Below are 20,421 nucleotides of genomic sequence, written 5' to 3'. Positions count from 1 at the left end.
TGTAAAAAAAATTTGTGCGTGTGTAAAAAAGATTTGTATGTGTAAAAAAAAATTGTGCGTGCGTAAAAAAGATTTGTATGTGTAAAAAAGATTTGTATGTGTAAAAAAGATTTGTATGCGTAAAAAAGATTTGTGCGTGTGTAAAAAAGATTTGTGTGTGGACTTAGCCAAAAAAAAAACCTGCAAGTTACAAGTACGAATTTTGACCCTATTTTTCTTCCTTTAAGCTGATTGGTCAATGTCATGTCAATCACAAATTAAACAATCCAATCAGAGAACAGATGGGTTTGGCTGTCGGAGGGGCACGTTTTTGAACTGCAGGTCTTTGAAGGGTAATCTCTATATAAATATCCGATAGCAGTTAGGTCCCCTTACTTTCAGCAGCTGTTGAAAGGATAAAGTTGTGGTATATCAGTGGTTAGAAACACCATTATTACTTTAGGATTAGTTTAACACAAAGTCAGGGCTGACCCGGGACCATTGCTGTGAGTCACAGTGCGCAGCATAAAAGTCCTTTCACATCGGACGCAGGATGTGCTGCTAATGCTAACTGCTAACTAAAAGCAAAGGATCCAGAATTTGTTGCGCTGGCTGCTGGGCTCTGTGGGTTTTTGCAGCAGCTCTACCTGTACTAGATGCACCTGCTCCTTGTCGTTTTTATCTCTGACTTTATGTCCTCTACAAGAGTTTCTGGGGTTTTTTTTGCTAGTTCTTCAAATGTTCAATAAAAACATGTATGCTAATTCATAACGAAGAAAGCTTTGTAATGAAGACTCATTTCCAAAACACTGCCCCACCTGCGGTCTGCAGCGCTGTTGAAAAGGCTGTGGAAGTCCCTGTATTAAACACGTAGTCCTGTGACACAAAAATCACCAAACTCGGACGACCACAGACTGTTTTGCTTCATGGTGATGAAGGAAAACGCTGGGTTGGCATGTAAAAGGGCATTTATTCCCTTCAAAGACCTGCAGTTCAAAAAAAGCGCCCCTCCGACAGCCAAACCCATCTGTTCTCTGATTGGATTGTTACATTTGTGATTGACATGACATTCACCAATCAGATGAAAGGAAGAAAAATAGGGTCAAAATTCGTACTTGTAACTTGCAGGGTTTTTTTGGGCTAAGTCCACACACAAATCTTTTTTACACACGCACAAATTTTTTTTACACATGCAAATCTTTTTTACACACACACAAATCTTTTTTACGCACACACAAATCTTTTTTACATATACAAATCTTTTTTACACACACACAAATTTTTTTTACAAGTACAAAATATTTATGACCACATTTTGAGCCCATAGTTGTCACCCATTTATGGTGATCATGTCAAATACTAACCTTCTCTCTCTGTCACTCGGTCTGTGTGTGTGTGGTTCTTTGACTGACATGGAGGAAAACTAGAAAGCTTGTCTTTCCCTTTTACAATCACATGTTCACTCTTATCCCTCTTGTTATCTCCTTCCTGCTCAGTTCGTTCTTCTTTCTCATGCTCTTACTTCTCACTGCTCTGGTTGTTTACTCTCCTTTTTCTTTTCTTCTCTATCCTTTTTCTTTCTACTCATTGTTAATAATACCCGCCATCTTTGATTCTTGTCTTTCCTACATTCTCAACCAGCACTCCTGGTGCTGAAAATCACACATAAAATCAATGTGTGTTTTAGATTCAGTTTATATTGTTAGCCCTTGACATTGTTTCAGAAGCTAATGATATGTTTTCCCTGGTAAAAAGCCAGACTTAGTTTCCACAGTATTTGATTTTGTATTAGCTAAAAGTCAACTGAAAAACAAAATTTAGAGATAAACAAAAACCAACACCTCAATGATCCTAGGACCTTGAAAAGAAAGGCAACTGGACTTCAAGTTACTTGAAGATGTTTCACCTCTCATCCGAGAAGCTTCTTCTGTTCAATTTATTTATTTTATTTAGAAAGAGGGGCAATACATGTTAATGAACATTTTAACAAATGTAAATATCCCAGATTATAGTCTTGGACTAATTTCCACCTGCAGACACTCTGGCAGGTTGGTGTTACACACAAGTTAGTAAAAACATACAGAGACACTATTTGGTCATGTGACAAGGACAAAAACAGTGATCACATTGTACTAGAACAAACAATAACACGAAGAGTGGACACAGAGGACAATATAAATAACAATAACCAAATACTGGAGATTCCCAGATATTTAGTGGGAGCAGCAATGGGATTTGTCCCTTAAGACGGTCCTTGACATACTATTGATCATGTGCCTTATTACCTTAGCCAAGGTGTGAAAAAGGTTGTTGTCATTATCAGCAAAGCTTTCCGGTGAAGCCATTGTGAGACTTGCCTCTCTCTATCATGTGATCTATTGAGATCAACTGACACAGGATGTGAGTGGGCGTTAAGGCGCCTGGGGAAAGATCTCAAAACTAGATTGTAGGTGGCAGACAGTTGGTGTCATAAACCGCCCCTTCTATTCAAGAATGATCGTTCATAGTAGACAGAAGTAGGCTTCTGTCGCTCTTCTTTCATGCTATCTAAAATGAGAACAATGGTGTCCTCAAAAGAGTGACCTTGTGCATCTGAGTCTTGTCCCGTCGAGGTGGCTCTTCTACTACGTTGTTTAGCTTGTTTTTTGGAGTTTTGGGATAAACCAGTTTTTGTCTCAGTGTGTAGCTAGGCTTGGAGTGCACTGGGATGTCATGCTTGGAGAATATTTGCCTGAGTTTCTCTGAAAAAACTTGCCCCATAAGGGATGACAATGTTGTTTCGTTTGCCATTCTGTTTCTCCTTAATTGGTGTCTCAGCTTCTTTACTGTGCATCTTTGCTAATTTGATGGAAGCCTAATTGGGATAAACATGCTTTAAGAGCTTTCTTTATGTGTTTGTTCCTTTTCCTTCCCTTCTGGATTAGAAGGAACATTTCTACCCAGTGTTGCAGATTCCTGATTACTCCAAGTTTGTGTTTCAGAGGGTGGATGGAAGCAAAGAGATGGTATTGGTCTGTGTATGTGGGCTTCCAGTAAACTTCACTGTTGAGGTTTCCATTTTCCTCAATGTGCACAGCACAGTCCAGAACCGTCAAACTATTATCCTTTGTATCTTCCCTGGTGAACTTTGTTTCTATCCACTGAGTTGATGTGAACAGTGAAAGCTTATATTTCTTTGGTTTTGATTTGGCCCAGGTGTTATTAACATATCTGTACCAGTGAATAGGTTCTCTCTTTGAAAGAGCCAAGAGCTTTAGTTTCCACTTTCACATTGGGAAGCCCATGGCACATCTATGTTTTTGTCTGTGGAAACCCTCATTGGGTGCTCCACCTGGAGACTCCGTTGTCCTGCTAAGTGACATCAATGCTCACGGTTAGCCTATAGGATTTTGGAGTTAGAGTTAGAGGTACATGGGAGGCCAAGCGGAATGCAACTCGACAGTGGCTCAAACAAAACTTTGATGTGGGATGAGTTTGGTGGGGCCATGGAAAAAGACTTTTTAACTGCTTCAAGGTGATTCCAGAAAACAATCAATTCAATTCAATTCAATTCAATTCAATTTTATTTATATAGCGCCAAATCACAACAAAAGTCGCCTCAAGGCGCTTCATAGATACAGAGAAAAACCCAACAATCATATGACCCCTTATGAGCAAGCACTTTGGCGACAGTGGGAAGGAAAAACTCCCTTTTAACAGGAAGAAACCTCTAGCAGAACCAGGCTCAGGGAGGGACGGGGCCATCTGCTGCAACCGGTTGGGGTGAGAGAAGGAAGACAGGATAAAAGACATGCTGTGGAAGAGAGACAGAGGTTAATAACAGATATGATTCAATGCAGAGAGGTCTGTTAACACATAGTGAGTGAGAAAGGTGACTGGAAAGGAAAAACTCAATGCATCATGGGAATCCCCGACAGCCTACGTCTATTGCAGCATAACTAAGGGAGGATTCAAGGTCACCTGGTCCAGCCCTAACTATATGCTTTAGCAAAAAGGGAAGTTTTAAGCCTAATCTTGAAAGTAGAGATAGTTTCTGTCTCCTGAATCCAAACTGGAAGCTGGTTCCACAGAAGAGGGGCCTGAAAACTGAAGGCTCTGCCTCCCATTCTACTTTTAAATACTCTAGGAACAACAAGCTCCCTCGCACACTGCAATCTGGATTTGCCACTTATCTGTATTCTAATTTTAATAACTGTACAGTACTCTGCTTTGATAACTATTGTCCATGATATAAATATGTAAAAATTGTGTTTCTGTTCTGTTTTATGTGTGGTTTTTTTGGTTTTGTTTTGTTTTTTGCTGCTGATACAACCAAATTTCCCCTTGTGGGACAATTAAAGGATTATTCTATTCTATTCTATTCTATTCTATTCTATTCTAAGTAAGCCTGCAGTGTGAGAGCTAAGTACTCTAATAGGGTGATAAGGTACTATAAATAAAGATGAATATGCATGGCAAGCATGTGCAAAGACATACATGATTCATTGTCTAATAAAACAATAACCATAACCTCAGAGCCAAAATAACAACGGGATAGCTTTGGGACCACTCTGTGAATGTCTTTGACAGGTCCAGCCAGAGCCAAGACTTCATCCCAATTAACCATCTCTGGAGAGCTTTGAAAATTCAGTTCAATTTTATTTATACAGCACCAAATCTCAACTGCAGTTGCCTCAAGGCACTTTATATTGTAAAGTAGACCCTGATGCTTAGCTCACCCGCCACCACTCTCTCCAACCATGTCCACCACATTTCACAGGATGGGCAAGGTGGATGACCCACAGTCATTTCTTAACATGTTTCAGGCCACAACAGGGGCCTGAAACATGTTAAGAAGAACCACTGCAGAACCACTGCTGCATCTGCAGACAGGGAACGAGGTTTTTGAGTATGCCCAGAGGCTGTAGGAAGCAGCAGCCACATAGCCACATAGCCACAACCATTGGAGGAGTCATTGCCTATGCTGGAGCTAGTGGTCCTTGAGCAGATGATGAGGCTCCTGGTGACTGGAGTGGATTTGGTGTGTTGGAGAGGGCCGTGACCTTTCCAGAGGACCACTTAGCAGCATGGTGGCCTGGCACAGAGGAAGAAACATCCTGACCCCCACAATCTGGCATGGATGCCTCACACTAACACTCTCCGCACTGTTTTTCTCCTCAGATTTCAGTGGGAACAGGTGTTGCTCCTGACTCACGTGAATTTGTGCAAACATCAGCGCAGGAGAGCTGGAAGTGCACGCAGCCCGAACTCTTCTGCAGGGAGTGTCAGCTCATAGAGGTGGGATCCTTGCGGCCGGCCCAGACTGGAAGGACGTACAAAGTTCTGGTAAGGTGCCAAGGTGTGGTACACAATAGGCTATGGTGGACTCTACCAAACCCTGCTTCAGCCTGGGTTGTTGTTGGGTGGGAATTAGGTGTGTGCATAGTGACTTTCACAAATATCCAGTGGTGTTAGGTCAAAATGTATAGAGTTGGGGCAGTGGTTAGCTCCTTTCTTGGTGACCCCTTATTTCTTGGGATGGATTGTTTAATAAGCTGGTGGGGCAGCGCTTATGACTGGGAACGACTTGTGGTATCTGTGCTGAGGCTGTCCAACACTGCTACCAGGGAGGAGAAATCCACAGGGCATTTTCAGGAGACCCTGCCACTTCCTGTGATTAACTCCAAGGAATATTTTCCATTGGAGCAGTCTTTTGGTGACACTCTACACTCAACCTTGGTTTAAGAAATAAACATTAAGGGTCACATGGTGTGTGCTGAGGCAGAACAGTCCTTTGTGATAATTAGGCACAGGCTAGTATGACACACTGGAGAGAGAAACTCTGAGTCATTTGTGCTGAAAAGGCATCTCACAGGCAGCTTATTTTAACCTAACGGTCAGCCACATGAGGTCTGATATTATTTGTTGGTGGTACCCCTGTGCAGCAATTTTGCAAGAAGTCTGGCACAGGCACTGTTTCAGATCATCTCCCGAGTAAAGATATTGACCAGAACACCTTATTCAATACTTGCACATTAAAGGAGCTGCATGAATTACTGGTTCTTTAGGGAATTCAGACTAACACCTCAGTACTAGTCTGAAAAGCATGGGAATGAGTTGTGTGGGGATGAAAGAAGCTGTGATTGACAGCCAAGAAGTGGCAGTGTTGTGGTGACAGCCATAGTTAGAGCAACATTGCCATTAAGCCGAGGGCCACGTCTTTGAAGCTGGGAAGTGAAGTGTGCAAAGCAAAATAAAAAACCTGTGTAAACTGAAACTGCTGTGTCAGACTGTGTATGTTGGACACACAGTAGCTTTCGTGTTACAATGTTGTTTGACTGAGGAGACAGCTGCTTCTTTCTTGAGAGAGAAACAATGGAGTTTTATATCTGAGAGAAACCGCAAAAGGTAGCTGAAAAGTTCATATGAGTGCATTCTATTCATGGAAGGAGGATACAACATAGGACTACCTTTCCATTTAATCACTGGATTGTGGTGAAATGGAAATGGAAAGAGTTTATATTAATCTTTGCTCGTAGTGCCCCATAGAAAGCTTTCCAAACTTGCAAATAGAGCTCTGGGCCTTTCTCAGAAATTAAATCTACTGAAAGTCTGTTACTGAGAAAGACATGTTGGACCAATACATGAGCTGTTTTAATGGCGGTTTGTAATTTAGGCAAAGCTACAGAATGCTCTGCCTTTAAAACCTGTTTAATGGTTAGTGTTGCCTTCATAGTTCTTTTCAGTGGGGGAAAGACACTGGGGAAAAGAATCCACAGGGATGTGTGCTAGAGGTTTCAGTACAGACAGAAAAAAGTTTGGGCTCTTTTCAAAACTAAAACATAATACACATTTAGAATTATACAAAAAGGCCCTTTTCAGGGGAACACAAAATGAGTTAACAATTTAAAGCTGTTCTGCAGCAGTGGAGGTTTATCAAGTCTTGAAAGCTGGAGCTACTAATTCCTACAGGTGTTTCAACTTTTCTGGATTACTTCCCCCTCTGTCTGCATAAAAGCAGTGTTGGAACACACTGTGGTGCCATACTCTAGTAAGCATCAGTTGAACAGTATTGTACTGCAGAAAGTAGTGTGTTGGTACAACAATGGTGAGGAAAAGGAAAACAATGGAAGAGAGACAGACCATCATAACACTTATAAATGTCGGTCTGTCCTACAGAGAAACTGCAAAGAAAGTCAAGGTGTCAGTGAGTCCAGTTTCCTTCACCATCCAAAGGCTCAGAAACAAACTGTGACAGGAAGAGGTCTGCAGACCCAAAGACACGAGTGAACCAGAGGACAAGTTTCTGAGAGTTAACAGCTTGTGTGATGGTGGCTCACAGGACATCAGCTTCAAGCAGCTTAATAGTGGTCGTAGTAAGCAAGTCTCAGTTTCAGCTGTGAAGAGAAAACTTCAAGCTGCAGGTTTGACAGACTTCAGAATAGGACAAAGAGGCCTGGCTGGGCCATGAAACATCACCATTGGACTGCTGAAGACTGGAAGAAGGTATTATGGACTCATGGATCAACATTTGAAATCATGCAGGATCTTTGTACGCCGTCAAGTAGGTGAAAGGATGGTTCCACAGTGTGTGGCATCAACTATCAAACATGGAGGGGGAAGTGTGATGGTCTGAGGCTGTTAGCTGAATCCAGGGTCGGTGACTTGTACAGAGTGAGAGGCTCCCTGAACCAAAACAGCTACCACAGCATCCTGCAGCACCATGCAGGACCCTCTGATATGTGTCTAGTTGGTCAAGGGTTCATCCAAAACATAAATCCAAGCTATGCCAGAACTACCTCAGGAAAAAAGAACAAGATGGTGAGCTTGAAAACCTGGAGTGTCCAACACAGTCTCCAGACTTAAACCCCATCGAGCTGGTTTGGGATGAACTGGACAGAAGAATGAAAGAAAAGCAACCTTTGCTTTTTTTTTTTTTACCTCCAACTGGTTATTTGTACTATGCGTTCATTTCAGAGTGCAATCAGACATTAAACTGCATAATTTTCAATAAAAACTTGAAAAATTGAGGTGTTCTAAAACTTTTGACAGCTGCAGCATACCTGCCACCTTCTCCTCTTTAGACTGAACTGCTGTTCTGTCTAATTATTTATTTTTTATTTAATCCTGGTGATTTACAATCCAACCAAAGAGCGGTATCACATCAGATCACAGGATCTGTAATTTAATAACAGTGCCAAGCACTTAACTCAGTTTCCCTCTGGGAAAAGTTTCTCTGAGAACAGTTTGATGAGAAATAATGAGGTGGTACAATATCACAAGATCTCATTACACCCTTGTTTAAAAATGCAGAAAATGAGTAAAAGTAATACAGGGACCAAATAAGAGGAGTTAGGCATGGGTAGATTCATCATCAGGAGTCACAATACATTTTATTTAATTAGTGTAACAGTTACCATGACCGGGATGTCAACCACCTGAGGTTCCTGTGCTTCAGGCAATGATGCACCAGTTGATATTTCCACAGTGCTGGTGGTTGTTGTAGTACTACAGTTGGCATAGACTGATAGACCAAAATGTTATGATCCTAAAGAGCGGGATGTTGCGCGGATCCTCCATCCTCTTGGTGGGCTTCCATTGGTCAAATACAGAGAGTGCATCTGTTTAATGTGGTGAAAGAACGAGTTAAAAACTCGAAAATCCTGTTTACAGCCATTGTTGGGTTCATTTTTGAGAGACCGAAGACAAATATGTTCAAAGTGTATTTTCTTAAATTTATTACGCAATTCAAGGTTCAAGTTAAAAACAGCTGCCGTGTCTCTTTGCTCACTCAGGAGAGCCCAAAAGAACAAAGAGCACCACACCCAGACAGTATACACTTTTAGTGCGGTCACTGAAACAGAACGTTGACATGATTGGTCGAAAGAGTTGACGGTGGCATCGGGTCTGATATTGGTTCACGTTTCTTCTTCTGCAGTTCTCTGGACATCTCCTTATATAGAGATGACCTTTTTGCAGGCACTCCCATTACCATGGCAACCACCACTTGCTCTCTGGTCAGGCCTGTAGAGTTAAAGAAGAGGGAAGGAGTGTAAGACCATTTCCTAACATCGGAATTTATGGCCCTGTTTTGGTGTAGGAGAGTCAGCCTTAAAGTTAATTATTTAATTTTGTGAAAAATACTATCGTACAATGGTGGTATTAAGATAAAGTCGCATTTTGTGTGGGCTACTAGTTAGCAACATTATCACTTTAGCTAAACGATCTTACTCCAGCTGTGAGATTTTACCCACAGGTTCTGTGGGTTAGGTGTTGTGAGCAGAGGCTTCAGGAACCAAGCCAAAGGACTTTTGTCAAAACATGGATGAGTTTGATAATGCCGTACCGTCTGTGTTGCAAGGTAAGTCGCATTTTTCAGTTTTATGCTGGGTCATTAGCTAAGCAGCGTTAGCATCTGTTAGCATTGTTTCTGAAACTTCCACAGATCCTTATTCCCTCAGCTGCTGTTTACGACAGGGCTGCAGCTATGAATTATTGTACTAATCCCAGATAGACTGAAGGTCATAACTTCTTACCTGAAGTTCAGTTCACCTGACACTCGGACCTGCGGCTGCCTCGGGTTTCTCCTCTTGCCTCCCCTTTCTCTCATCCACCTGCTGGCCTCCACCACTTGCTAATGTTACTGAATCTGAGGAAGCAGCGTCATAGCCACCACCAAACAACTGAGTTATTTTTACACACCGACCAGCATCTGGCCAATCCACCACCTTTCATTGTTTATACCGTTACAAAGAAAAAAAAAAGTCACCGGGCCACCGAGCAAATGCCCGGTATGCCCAGTGGCCAGTCCAGCTATGGTCGTGCCATCAGTTAACCCTTCGCGTACCAACTGTGGCACGCGTGCCTAGGGTTGCCGACCCCTGGTGTAGACGTTAACTATATTAACAATAATTCACTTAGGAACCTTAAATCCTCTCAGGTCTGTGGCTCACAGTTTTACTGGCCCATATACATTTTTATTGGCTTGTGAAAAAAGTTGTAATTTTTATATTTTTAAATATCAGTGTAATTTAATTGAGACGCCAGGCCCCCCTTTAGACTCACCCCTGTTCGCTTATAAAATAGGATGACTGCTGTCAGCCATTACTAAGCTGTATAAGTTAAACATAGTATCAGACGACGTTAACAGTTCATCTGCATATTTTAATGCAAGTTCTGGAGACTTGCTGCAGACATTTTGCTGGTAAAACAAACAGCAGAGTATGGAGCAACTACAAAGTTTGTTGATCAGGTGCTTTGATGAGGGACTCCCGCTAGCTTTTCCCAGTAATTATTTTAATAGTGATTAAAGGAAAGCGCTGCTGTTTTGGACGCTAGAAACACATTTTCTTTCACTTTACCTGCACTCACCATCTCAGTAAGGGCTCTGTCCCTTCCTCTTCAGCCCCTTTTCCATTAGTACCTACTTGGATCGACTCGGCATGGTTTTCCACGGCTTTCAGGGTTTTCTATTAGGTCATACTATTATTTTACTCTGGCGCAGTTCCAAGCAGGTATTAAAATGTGATGTCATCAGACTGCATGCCACCAATTGGGTACCAGTGCACTTTAACACAGTTCCGCCAGAAACTTAAAAAACTAAAAAAAGCAATTACTGGGGCCATCAGGGACCACAACGGCTGAAGTGGGGCAAATCGAATAGATTGGAAGTGGTATAGTCAAATGGACACAATTTACGGGCACCGACTGGTGAGCATCAGGAGGCAGAGTGGCCTCGACTCGGACACGGCATTTTTAGAAACTATGGTAAAGGACGGTGAGCGCTTCGAGTGTTCAAACATAATAGTACTTGTTGCGTGTTGAGTTCACTTTGAACAAGCCTGGACATTTTTTAATAACGCCATTGTCTACTTGCTGCAATAAAAACTCCATGCTCTGCATGTTGTTTTGCGCTAGCTGTGCATTAACTTCCTCTTCTGAGGGGTCATTGTAAAGCCATATGAGCAACATCTGATGAACACTACTAGTATTAATACGGGTTCATTTTTTCGTTTATGTTGTAATGTCATGTCGTGTGTGTCCTTATGCTATGTATGTCTTATGTTTCAGAAATGCTTTCTACATGTGAGGGTTTTTCGTCCACCACCATTAGCCTTGACCTCCCTTGTCTGTGATTCAGTTCTGGTTGACGGCGTCGACATCTACACCTTTTGGCATGACACAGAAACGGCTCATCGCTGGTAGGACACGATGATAGGTTTCATACTATAGAGAAAGAAGTCCAAACCTGACCTCACAAGTGTTCCCATGGAGATGCAGGCGGATGGCAGATGTGTTAAACCAAGATCAGTGGGAAAACCACATCCAGCTGCCGCTCAATGAAGCACAGGAGCAGGAAGTTGCCCTGCGGAGGGAGGAAATGGCACAGGCCACAGTCTTCAACCAGGCATTCCTCAGTGTGCTTTGAAGCCTCGCACGAGCAATGGATGGCCACTCAAGTTTCACCTCACCCCTTAACTTTCCACATTGGAGATTTAAAAAACAAATTTATACTTTACATAGGTTTGTACCCCTCTGTTCCAGGAGAGGCTTACCAAAAACTTAGCTGTTGCAAATAATAATAATTACTAATTGTAGTTATTAATATTGTACATATTTTCAAATGTTGCTGCATTTAATAAAGTATTTCAAGCCTATAATATGTGTGCAACACGGTTTGTTGTTTTTAAGCAGTCATTACTAAATGACATTTTTCACCAAACTTTTGTTGCCCCAGTAATAAAAGCTGTGTCTTTGTTGTGTGATGTCACCACACAAAAATGTGGTGTGTCCATAATTCTGTAAAGTGATTTACACTACAGGAGATTTATCCCACAGCCGGACAACTCTGTTAGCATTTCAGTGATGTGAAAAATGTAACAGCCCACATGAAAACACAGAATAACTGCAAAAGTAAACAAACTTTATCATTTATATTTCTTTTGGCATCTAACAGCAGTATTCCTGTAAGCACATGACAAGAGGTGAGAATAATATCAATAACTGGAGCACAAGAAGTGAAGCAGAGCGTCTCGTACATGCACGTTTAGCTCCTCCTCTGTACCACCCTGTCCACCAGCTACCACAGGCTCTTGTCCTGCAGTGGCAGGTACATCCCATTGTCATCATCTTCATTCATTGTCTTTGAAAAGCAAGAGGAGATGAACAGATCCAGTAAATGCACTTTTATCTGGTATCGTTTGGTATCGTAATCTGTCTTAATCTATTTCTATTTTAATGTTGTGTTCTGTGTTTTATTTATTTATTATATGGGGGAAAAGTTCTGTCATCCTTGTGCTGAGAGGTCTGTGGTCATCCACCTGTTTTGTTCTAGTAAACCCAACTTTCAGGAACGCCTGTAGAGCTGTTCAGTTTTAGCACCACTGAGAGTCAACAAGTCTGGTCTCAAGTCACTTTATAATGTAAGTTAAAGACCCTACAGTGTTAATTTATGACAAATGTTCACTCGGATTCATCAATGAAGTATAACTGACTGTATGCATACACAGGATATTTGGATATTAAAGGATATTGTATCATGGGTGAACAGACCAGGATGAAAGCCACATCTTAAGCATTTGACTGAGGCACAACAATCAAAAGGCAATGATTGCAGTTTAAATGTACTCTGGATAATCTTAAATGTGCAAATATTGTTACAGTTTTGTGTTTTTCAGGTGTCCTGTTTGAAGAAAACACTTTAAAGTCACTTTAATACATGCATATTTAAAGAAAAAAGAAAAATGCTCCACCTCCATGTATTAGCTGTTAAGTAATTTTATGATGAGGAGGGATGCTGTCATTATTTTTCAGTATAGTTTTGAAAATTAAAGGATATTTAACATTAAATGTACCAGTGTTGTTGTTTACTAAACACGGATTAATTTAAGTTTAAATTTAAAAACTTTTGAGCAAATGGCGTATGAGGTTTTCTGTTTGTCTATGCATTTTCTTTTTTGCACTGTACAACACTTTCAGTAAGACAACAACTGTAAAGCTAAACCCCCCCCCCCCCCCCCCCCCCAACCGTCTAATCCATTATTGTAAAGTTAAATGCTATTAAGAAATGATCAGAAAAAAGAGGATTTTCAAGAAATGCTGTTATGCTCCATTTTATGCCATTCGTCGGAACAAGATCTAGAGTGTGATTAAAGTGGTGCGTAGGTTCTTTTATATTTTGATTATTTGTCTTGTCATATTTAGACAGCTGAGTCTAATAATAGATTAAATGCTGTGCTTCGAGGATTCTGACAGTTAGTGTAACTCAGGGGGGTTGATTCATTTAAACTAACATAATCATCCTGTTGTAACCAAGTTTTTGTATAGCACGGTAAATTTTTTTGTTGATCAGTTATTATTCATGGATTTACAGGGTCTTAGAAGAGAGAGACCTAATGTTTAATAATCCACATTTCATTGTGTTACTCTTTGGTGCAGATGTGGAAACTGTATTGTTCTTTCTTTGTGATTTTTTTATTGGTAATGTTTCAGTTGGGTTTTTTTGGCAGATTTTTGGTGTGTTTTGTGGTGGTTTGGAAGCAGACACAGTCCCCAAGGGGATGGGTGTTGGGAACAAAAAACATGCTGTGGAAGAGAGCCAGAGAATAATAATAAGTAATGATTCAATGCAGAGAGGTGTATAAACATATGGTGAGTGAGAAGAGTGACTAAAGAAGTAGTACTCAGTGCATCGTGGGAATCCCCAGCAGCCTACACCTATCGCAGCCTAACTAAGACAGGATTCAGGGTCACCAGCCCTAACTACATGCTTTAGCAAAAGATTTTAAGCCTAATCTTAAAAGTAGAGAAAGAACATCACAGCACAGAGTTACAAAGAGAGTTCCAAGTCTTTGGAATGGGTTGATTCTGTGTTCTGACTTCACTGACCTTTATTAAGTAATTCTTGGTACCAGTTTACGAAAACAGAGAACAGCTTTGGTCAGGTCCTGGCAGATGCATCATGATAGACCTATTTATTTCTTCTAGACTGAACCACTGTAATTCATTATTTTTGGGCTGTCCTAAAAACTTCCTGAAAAGCTTTTACCCCATCTGTTCAAGGATTGGCTTATGCCACCATTTGTCTGCCACCTAAAAATCCAGTTTTAAGATCCCTTCCCAGACACTTGACACAGTGGTTATCAGAGGCATCGTAACATTTCATCACTCATCCATGACACTGGAGAGTACTGAAAAAGTCACTTGGAGTAATCAGTTGTTTTTTTAATGTTTCTATGTTTTGTAAAAGAATTACAAATTGAACTTGTAAATGAATTTATTAATGCAGATTTTATTTCACAATTCATTATTAAGCACTAAAGGCTTTATTTTGATGCGTGTGACTCTTCTGGTCCTCCATAACCAGCAGCCTAGGCCTATTGCTGCACAACTAAGGTCAGCTGATGCAGCCCCAACTATATGCTTTGTCAAAAAGGAAAGTTTTAGGCATAATCTTAAAAGTAGAAAGGGTGTCTGTCTCCTGAATTCAAACCTGATTCCACAGAAGAAGGGTCTGAAAGCTGAAGGCCCAGCCTCTCATTCTAGTTTCAATCAACTACAATCAACTGAAGGCTTTTCGCTGAGTTTTTAGGACAGCCAAAAAATAGTGAATTACAGTACTACAGCCTAGTCTTCCAGTTTTGTGCACCCCCACCCCCCTTACTTTAGTGTTCCCAATCAAAATTGACTAGTCCTTGTTAACTGCTATTAAATTAGCACAAAAAACATTTTTCACCACCAAATTTTTTATTCAACATTCTTTAGCTGTGAACAATGTCTCAAAGTAGTGTTTAACATGAATACATAGAATTAGACATAACATAACTGCAGTAAAAATACAAATAGGCACTGAAAATGTATTACAAAATGAACATGTAATGTAAAAAACAAATTAAAGACCAAACTCAACATGAAGCTGTGTGTGTGTGTGTGGGTGTGTGTATTCATGCACATGAGTGGCATGTGACACTCAGATGAGGTGGGCCTTGCAAACATAGGCATCACATTTGCAGCATCTTAGGCTTATTTTGTTGTCTCTAGGGCCACAGAGCTCACAGCGCTTCCTTTTCTGCCCATTTGCTTGTTGGCGGAGAGCAGCAGCTGGGGCTAGGGCTTGCACACTCCTAACCAGACTGGCAGAGGCTGGTGTGCGGGGAATGTGCTGGTGCCGTTGAATAAGAGGAGTCACCAAAGCTTTCCCCAGCTTTGCTAGGAAAAGTCTCCTCTTGAAACTCTTCCCAGATTCCAGGTTGGGTCGATGGCTGTCCACACCACAAATGTAAGCAGACACATCAAGGATGTTGTGGAACAGTGCCACAGGCCAGCGGGCTGTCAGTCACTTGCAGGTATATGTACCAGTAAGCTGCAATAAAAGGAACAATAAATAAGAGATTAGGAACAATATTTAGTCTGTCGTACACAAAATGCTATGATTCACATAAATTAAAATAAAATAAAATGCATGATGTATGAAACTTTACATTACCTTATCAAGGTAGTCAACGCCTCCTTTGTTCTTGTTGTAGTCCTGGATCATCATGAACAGCCCACTGAATGACCCATTCAGTGGGTTACCCATTCACTTTTGACCGGGAACACCACAGATGTAACAAAGTTGATTAAAACACTTAAAATTCAATGAAAGAGGCGATAATCACTGTTATATGTTCAAGTGCACAGTGTAGAGGATGCCATAGCACCTTGAGGCAATCGGATGTAAAACACAATATTTATGAGTTTGTTAATTTGTAAATTGGTCAGATTTGACCCGAACACGACAGGAAGGCTGGAAGTAATGCAAACACTACGATCAAGGTAGTCAACGCCTCCTTTGTTCTTGTTGTAGTCCTGGATCATAAGGGGCTTTGGGTCCTCTGTGGTGCCGACAGCGGCGTGTTTGTGTAGCGTGCTCATCAGGATGACATTTCTATTCATCTTAGGAACATATGACAACAGTGTGTCAGTGAAAGCAAATTTTGATTAGAGTGCCTCTCTTCCTCTGGTCGTTAGCAGCGCAGGGGAAGTTCAGGCTTGTTCTTCCTCACTGTCCCTACCATGGTGAGCTTTCTTTTCAGCAGCTCCTGACCAAGAGCATATGATGTGAAGAAGTTGTCACATGTGATATTGTGCCCTTGGAGACCGGTTGTCATGTCCAGCACAACACACATGCCCTGTTTTTTTTTTTTGGCCTTTCCAGTAGTGGGTTTCCCCATGTATACCTGCATATTCCAGGCATAGCTGCTCCTGGCATCACATGCTACCCAGATCTGTATTCCATATTTCCCTGGTTTGCTTGGAATGTACACCTTGAAGAAAACGTGACCTCTGAAAGGAACCTGGTGCTCATCAACTGTCACCTAGGGGCCTGGATTGTACATAACTGGTAGGCACTCCACCCACCTGTTCAGTGGCCAATTCAATGGGTTGTTCAGTGGGGGTCATTCAGTGGGTGTCGTTCAGCGGCCCATTCAGTGGGTCGTTCAGTGGGTGTCGTTCAATGGGTCGTTCGGATGCCCATTCAGTGGCCCATTCAATGGGTCGTTCAGTGGTCCATTCAGTGGGTGTCGTTCAGTGGGTTGTTCAGTGGCCCATTCACTGAACAGCCCACTGAACGACCCATTCAGTGGGATACCCATTCATTTCCTATGCCTTTTGACCGGGAACACCAGAGATGTAACAAAGTTGATTAAAACACTTAAAATTCAATGAAAGAGGCCATAATCACTGTTATATGTTCAAGTGCACAGTGTAGAGGATGCCATAGCACCTTGAGGCAATCGGATGTAAAATGCAATATTTATGAGTTTGTTAATTTGTAAATTGGTCAGATTTGACCCACACACGACAGGAAGGCTGGAAGTAATGCAAACACTACGAGTTAAAAGTTTGTACACACCTTCTCCTTTAATAGTTTTTCTTTATTTTTACTACTTTCTACATTGTAGATACATATTAAATACAAAGCAAGATATGCAGAATTATGTAGCAAAGAAAAATTTAATAAATAACCCTAAATATGTCTTATATTTTATGTCTTTTTTTTAAATTTTATTTAGACTCCTCAAGATAGCCTTTTTTCAGTGAGCTTCATGATGTAGTCACTGGAAATGGGTTCTATTTCACATGTGTGCCTTGTAAGGGTTTATTTGTGGAATTTCTTGCCTTCTAAATGGGCTTGGGACCATTTGTTGTATTGTGCAAAAGTCAAGTTGGTACACAGCTTACACAGGGATGTGTCCTGTGTAAGTGAGTACACTCTCTACATGTATGACTGCACCCAGATCTACCCAAGCAGCTCAACTGTGTAGTTCACAAACAACACAACAGTGGTCGGGCTCATCACAGGTGGAGATAAGTCTGCATACTGCATACAGGGACGATGTGGAAAAACTAGCATCATGTAATAACAACTTGGTCCTCAACACTAAGAAAATAATAATAGTGGACTTCAGGAGAAGCAGATCTGACCCTCAGCCCACATACATTAACGGGAACTGTCTGGAGATGGTTTGACTTGAACTGAGACTTAAGAAGGTTAAGCACCAGCTCCACTTACTGAGGCTCCTGACGAAAACATGACACGGGGAAAACAAAATATTGAACACACTTAGTGAAATGTATTTATTAATTCGTACAAAAGCCTTTGTTTGTGATAATAGCTAAATTAGTCACAACCATTGCTCAGGTGTTTTTTCACAAAGTCTGAAAAACTGCAGCCGCTGCACCAATCTGTCTGTCAATCTCCTGCTCTCCTTACTCGTGAATAAGACCCCAAAAAACTTAAACTCCTCGAATGGGGGAAGCAACTCATTGCTGACCTGAGTGGGCACTCCATCCTTTTCCAGCTAAGGGCCATGGACTTAGACTTGGAGATGCTGATTTTCATTCCCGCTGCTTTACACTCCAACTCACTCCAGTGTGAGTTGGAGGCCTTTAGAAGATGAAACCACTTCATCATCATAAAGCATAGACAAGATTCTGAGACTACCCAAATGGAAGCCCTCAACCTCTTGACTACACCTAGAAATTCTGTCCATAAAAATTATTAGGAGAATCACAACAAAGGGCAGCCAGGCAGAATCCAACATCCACCAGGAACAAGTCCGACTTATTGGCATCAATGCGGCCCAAGCGCTTGCACCAGTGGTATCAAGACCAATTGGCTCATAGCAACGGGTTCCTGAAGCATCTCCTGCAGAATACTCCAACGGACACAGTCAAATGCCTTCTCCAAGACCAAGAAACACATGTAGGCTCTGGGCAAACTCCCACGCGAGCTGGTCGAGTGTTCCACTACTGGGATGACGATTGCGTTGTTCCTCCTGTATCTACGGTTCGACTAACAGACTGACTCTCCTTTCCTGCTTGCTGGCATTTCTCGGGGAGGCTGAGGAATGTGGTCCCCCATTAGTTGGTGCACACACTCCAGTCCCCATTCTTGAAGATGAAAACCACCCTAGTCTGCCAATCCAAAGGTACTGCCCCAGATCTCCAGTGTTGTAGAGGTGTGTCAACCAAGACAGCTCTACAACATCCACAGCCTTCAGGAATCAAGGTGAACCTCATCTACCCTCAGGGCTCTGCCACCAACGAGTTGTTTAACTGCCTCAATGACCTCACCCCCAGTGATGGATGAGTCCCCCCCCCCATCCCCAGATTCTGCTTCCTCTATGGAAAACATCTGGTCGCAGCAGATGGCCGCCTCTCCCTGGGCCTGGTTGTGCTGGAGGTTCCATCCTCTTAAGGGAGTTTTTCCTTCCCACTGTCACCAAAATGCTTGCTCATGGAGGACCATATGATTGCTGGGGTTTTCTTTGTATTATTGTAGGGTCTTTATCTTGCAATATAAAGCGCTTTGAGGCAACTGTTCTTGTGATGTGACACTATATACATAATTGAACCTCCTTAATTGAACTGACACATTTTCAATTCAATGTATTTCTTCCACAGCCTGACAATATCCTCGGTTCAAGTCAGTCCGACCCACATTATACACTGCGGCGGTAGAGAATTGCTTTCCCCTCCTGAGTTACCTGACGGTTTGCCAAAATTGCTTTGAGGTAGTCCAAAAGGCTTTCCATGGCCTTACTGAAATCCCTAACCCCCTAACCCTAAACCTGAGTTTTTGCTTGAGCAACTATCCAAGCCACATTCTGCTTGGCCTCCATTGCCTGTCTCCGAAGTCCCACAGGGTTAACCAAGCCCGATAGGATTCCTTCTTCAGCCTGATTGCTCTGTTCACCTCAAGTGTCCAACGTCTGGTTCAGGGGATACCACCAAGACAGGCAGCTCATTGCAGCAGCTCATTGCAGCAGTTTCCACAATGGAGGTGCTGAATATGCTCCATTCGGACTTAATGTTCCCCAGTCTCCCTCAGAATGCTGTCAAAGTTCTGGCAAAGGTTGGAGGCCTCTGTTAGGCATTCCCAGAGTGTCCTCACAATACATTTAGGTGTGCCAGGTTTATCCAGCATTCTCCATCACCACCTGATCCAACTCACCACCAGGTGGTGATCAGTTGATAGCTCATCCCTCTCTTCACCTGAGTGTCCAGAACAAATTTCTGCAGATCCGATGATACGATTACAAAATCAATAATCAACCTGCAGCCTAGAGTGTCCTGGTGCACTTGTAAATAACCTTATGTTCAAACATGTTGTCTGTTATGGACCAACAGTGGTTTTCACAGTAACAGAACACCCCACAGATCAGGCAGGCCATTCTTCCTAATCTCACCCCTCCAAGTATCACTGTCATTACCCACATGAGCATTGAGGTCTCCCAGAAGGATGACAGAGTCTCCAGGGGGAACACCCTCGAGCACCCCACCTAGGGACTCGAAGAGGGCTGTGCACTATGAAAGTTCATTAAACACATAATTGTAGATGACAGTCATGGTCAGGCACAGGGAACAAATCCTCTTGTCCACTGGGAAAAACTTTAAAATATAGGAAGTGAGCCAAGTAGAAACTAAGATACCCACCCCAGCCCACCACCTCACACCGAGGGCCACACCAGACTGGGCCAGAGACCAGCCCCTTTACAGGAGACTGGTTCCAGAGCTCAAGCCATGCGTTGAGGTGAGCCCAGCTATATCTAATCAATACTGCTCAACCTCACGCACTATGCTAAGGCTTCTTCCCCATCACAGAGGTGACATTCTGTGTCTCAATTGCAAGCCATGATAGCTAGGCATTGGTCCACAAGGGTCTCTGGCCCTGGCCGCCGCCTGGCACACACTGCAGCTGACCCTATGGGGACTCCTGTGGGTGGTAAGGCCTACAGGAGGGTGGGTCCATGTCTCTTCTTCGTGATGATCCGGCCAGTCCCCATGGACGAAGGCCTAGCCACCAGGTGCTCTCCCTCTGGTATCTTCCCCAGGACTTGAGACACATTTTGTAGACCATCAGCTGGGACTGAACTAGCTAATATTAATTTGCACTAAGTGGCAGGATTGCTTTCTAAA

The 20,421-nt window shown here is 42.3% G+C and overlaps 1 protein-coding gene across 6 annotated transcripts in view; it reads left to right on the top strand.

Annotated features, from left to right (window-relative positions):
- The window catches only part of LOC146389306 (junction plakoglobin a-like), a 119,286-nt gene that overhangs the window by 21,515 nt on the left and 77,350 nt on the right, over positions 1-20,421 (top strand). For 4 of the 6 annotated variants that reach the window (XM_084927101.1, XM_084927096.1, XM_084927097.1 and 1 more), the window contains one exon: positions 5,140-5,304. The exons of 1 other annotated variant lie outside the window; for it this stretch is intronic. The gene's annotated coding sequence lies outside the window, so the exon portion shown is untranslated. Of the gene's footprint in view, positions 1-5,139; positions 5,318-20,421 lie in introns of all 6 variants that reach the window. One more of the 6 variants, XM_084927099.1, reaches the window with a different exon arrangement.

The sequence above is a fragment of the Perissodus microlepis genome, chromosome 4, assembly GCF_051167445.1.
Source record: "Perissodus microlepis isolate ML-2025 ecotype Zambia chromosome 4, ASM5116744v1, whole genome shotgun sequence".
Lineage (NCBI taxonomy): Eukaryota > Metazoa > Chordata > Actinopteri > Cichliformes > Cichlidae > Perissodus > Perissodus microlepis.
Note: the sequence above shows the minus strand (reverse complement) of the source record. Positions and strands in the feature narration are given on the sequence as shown.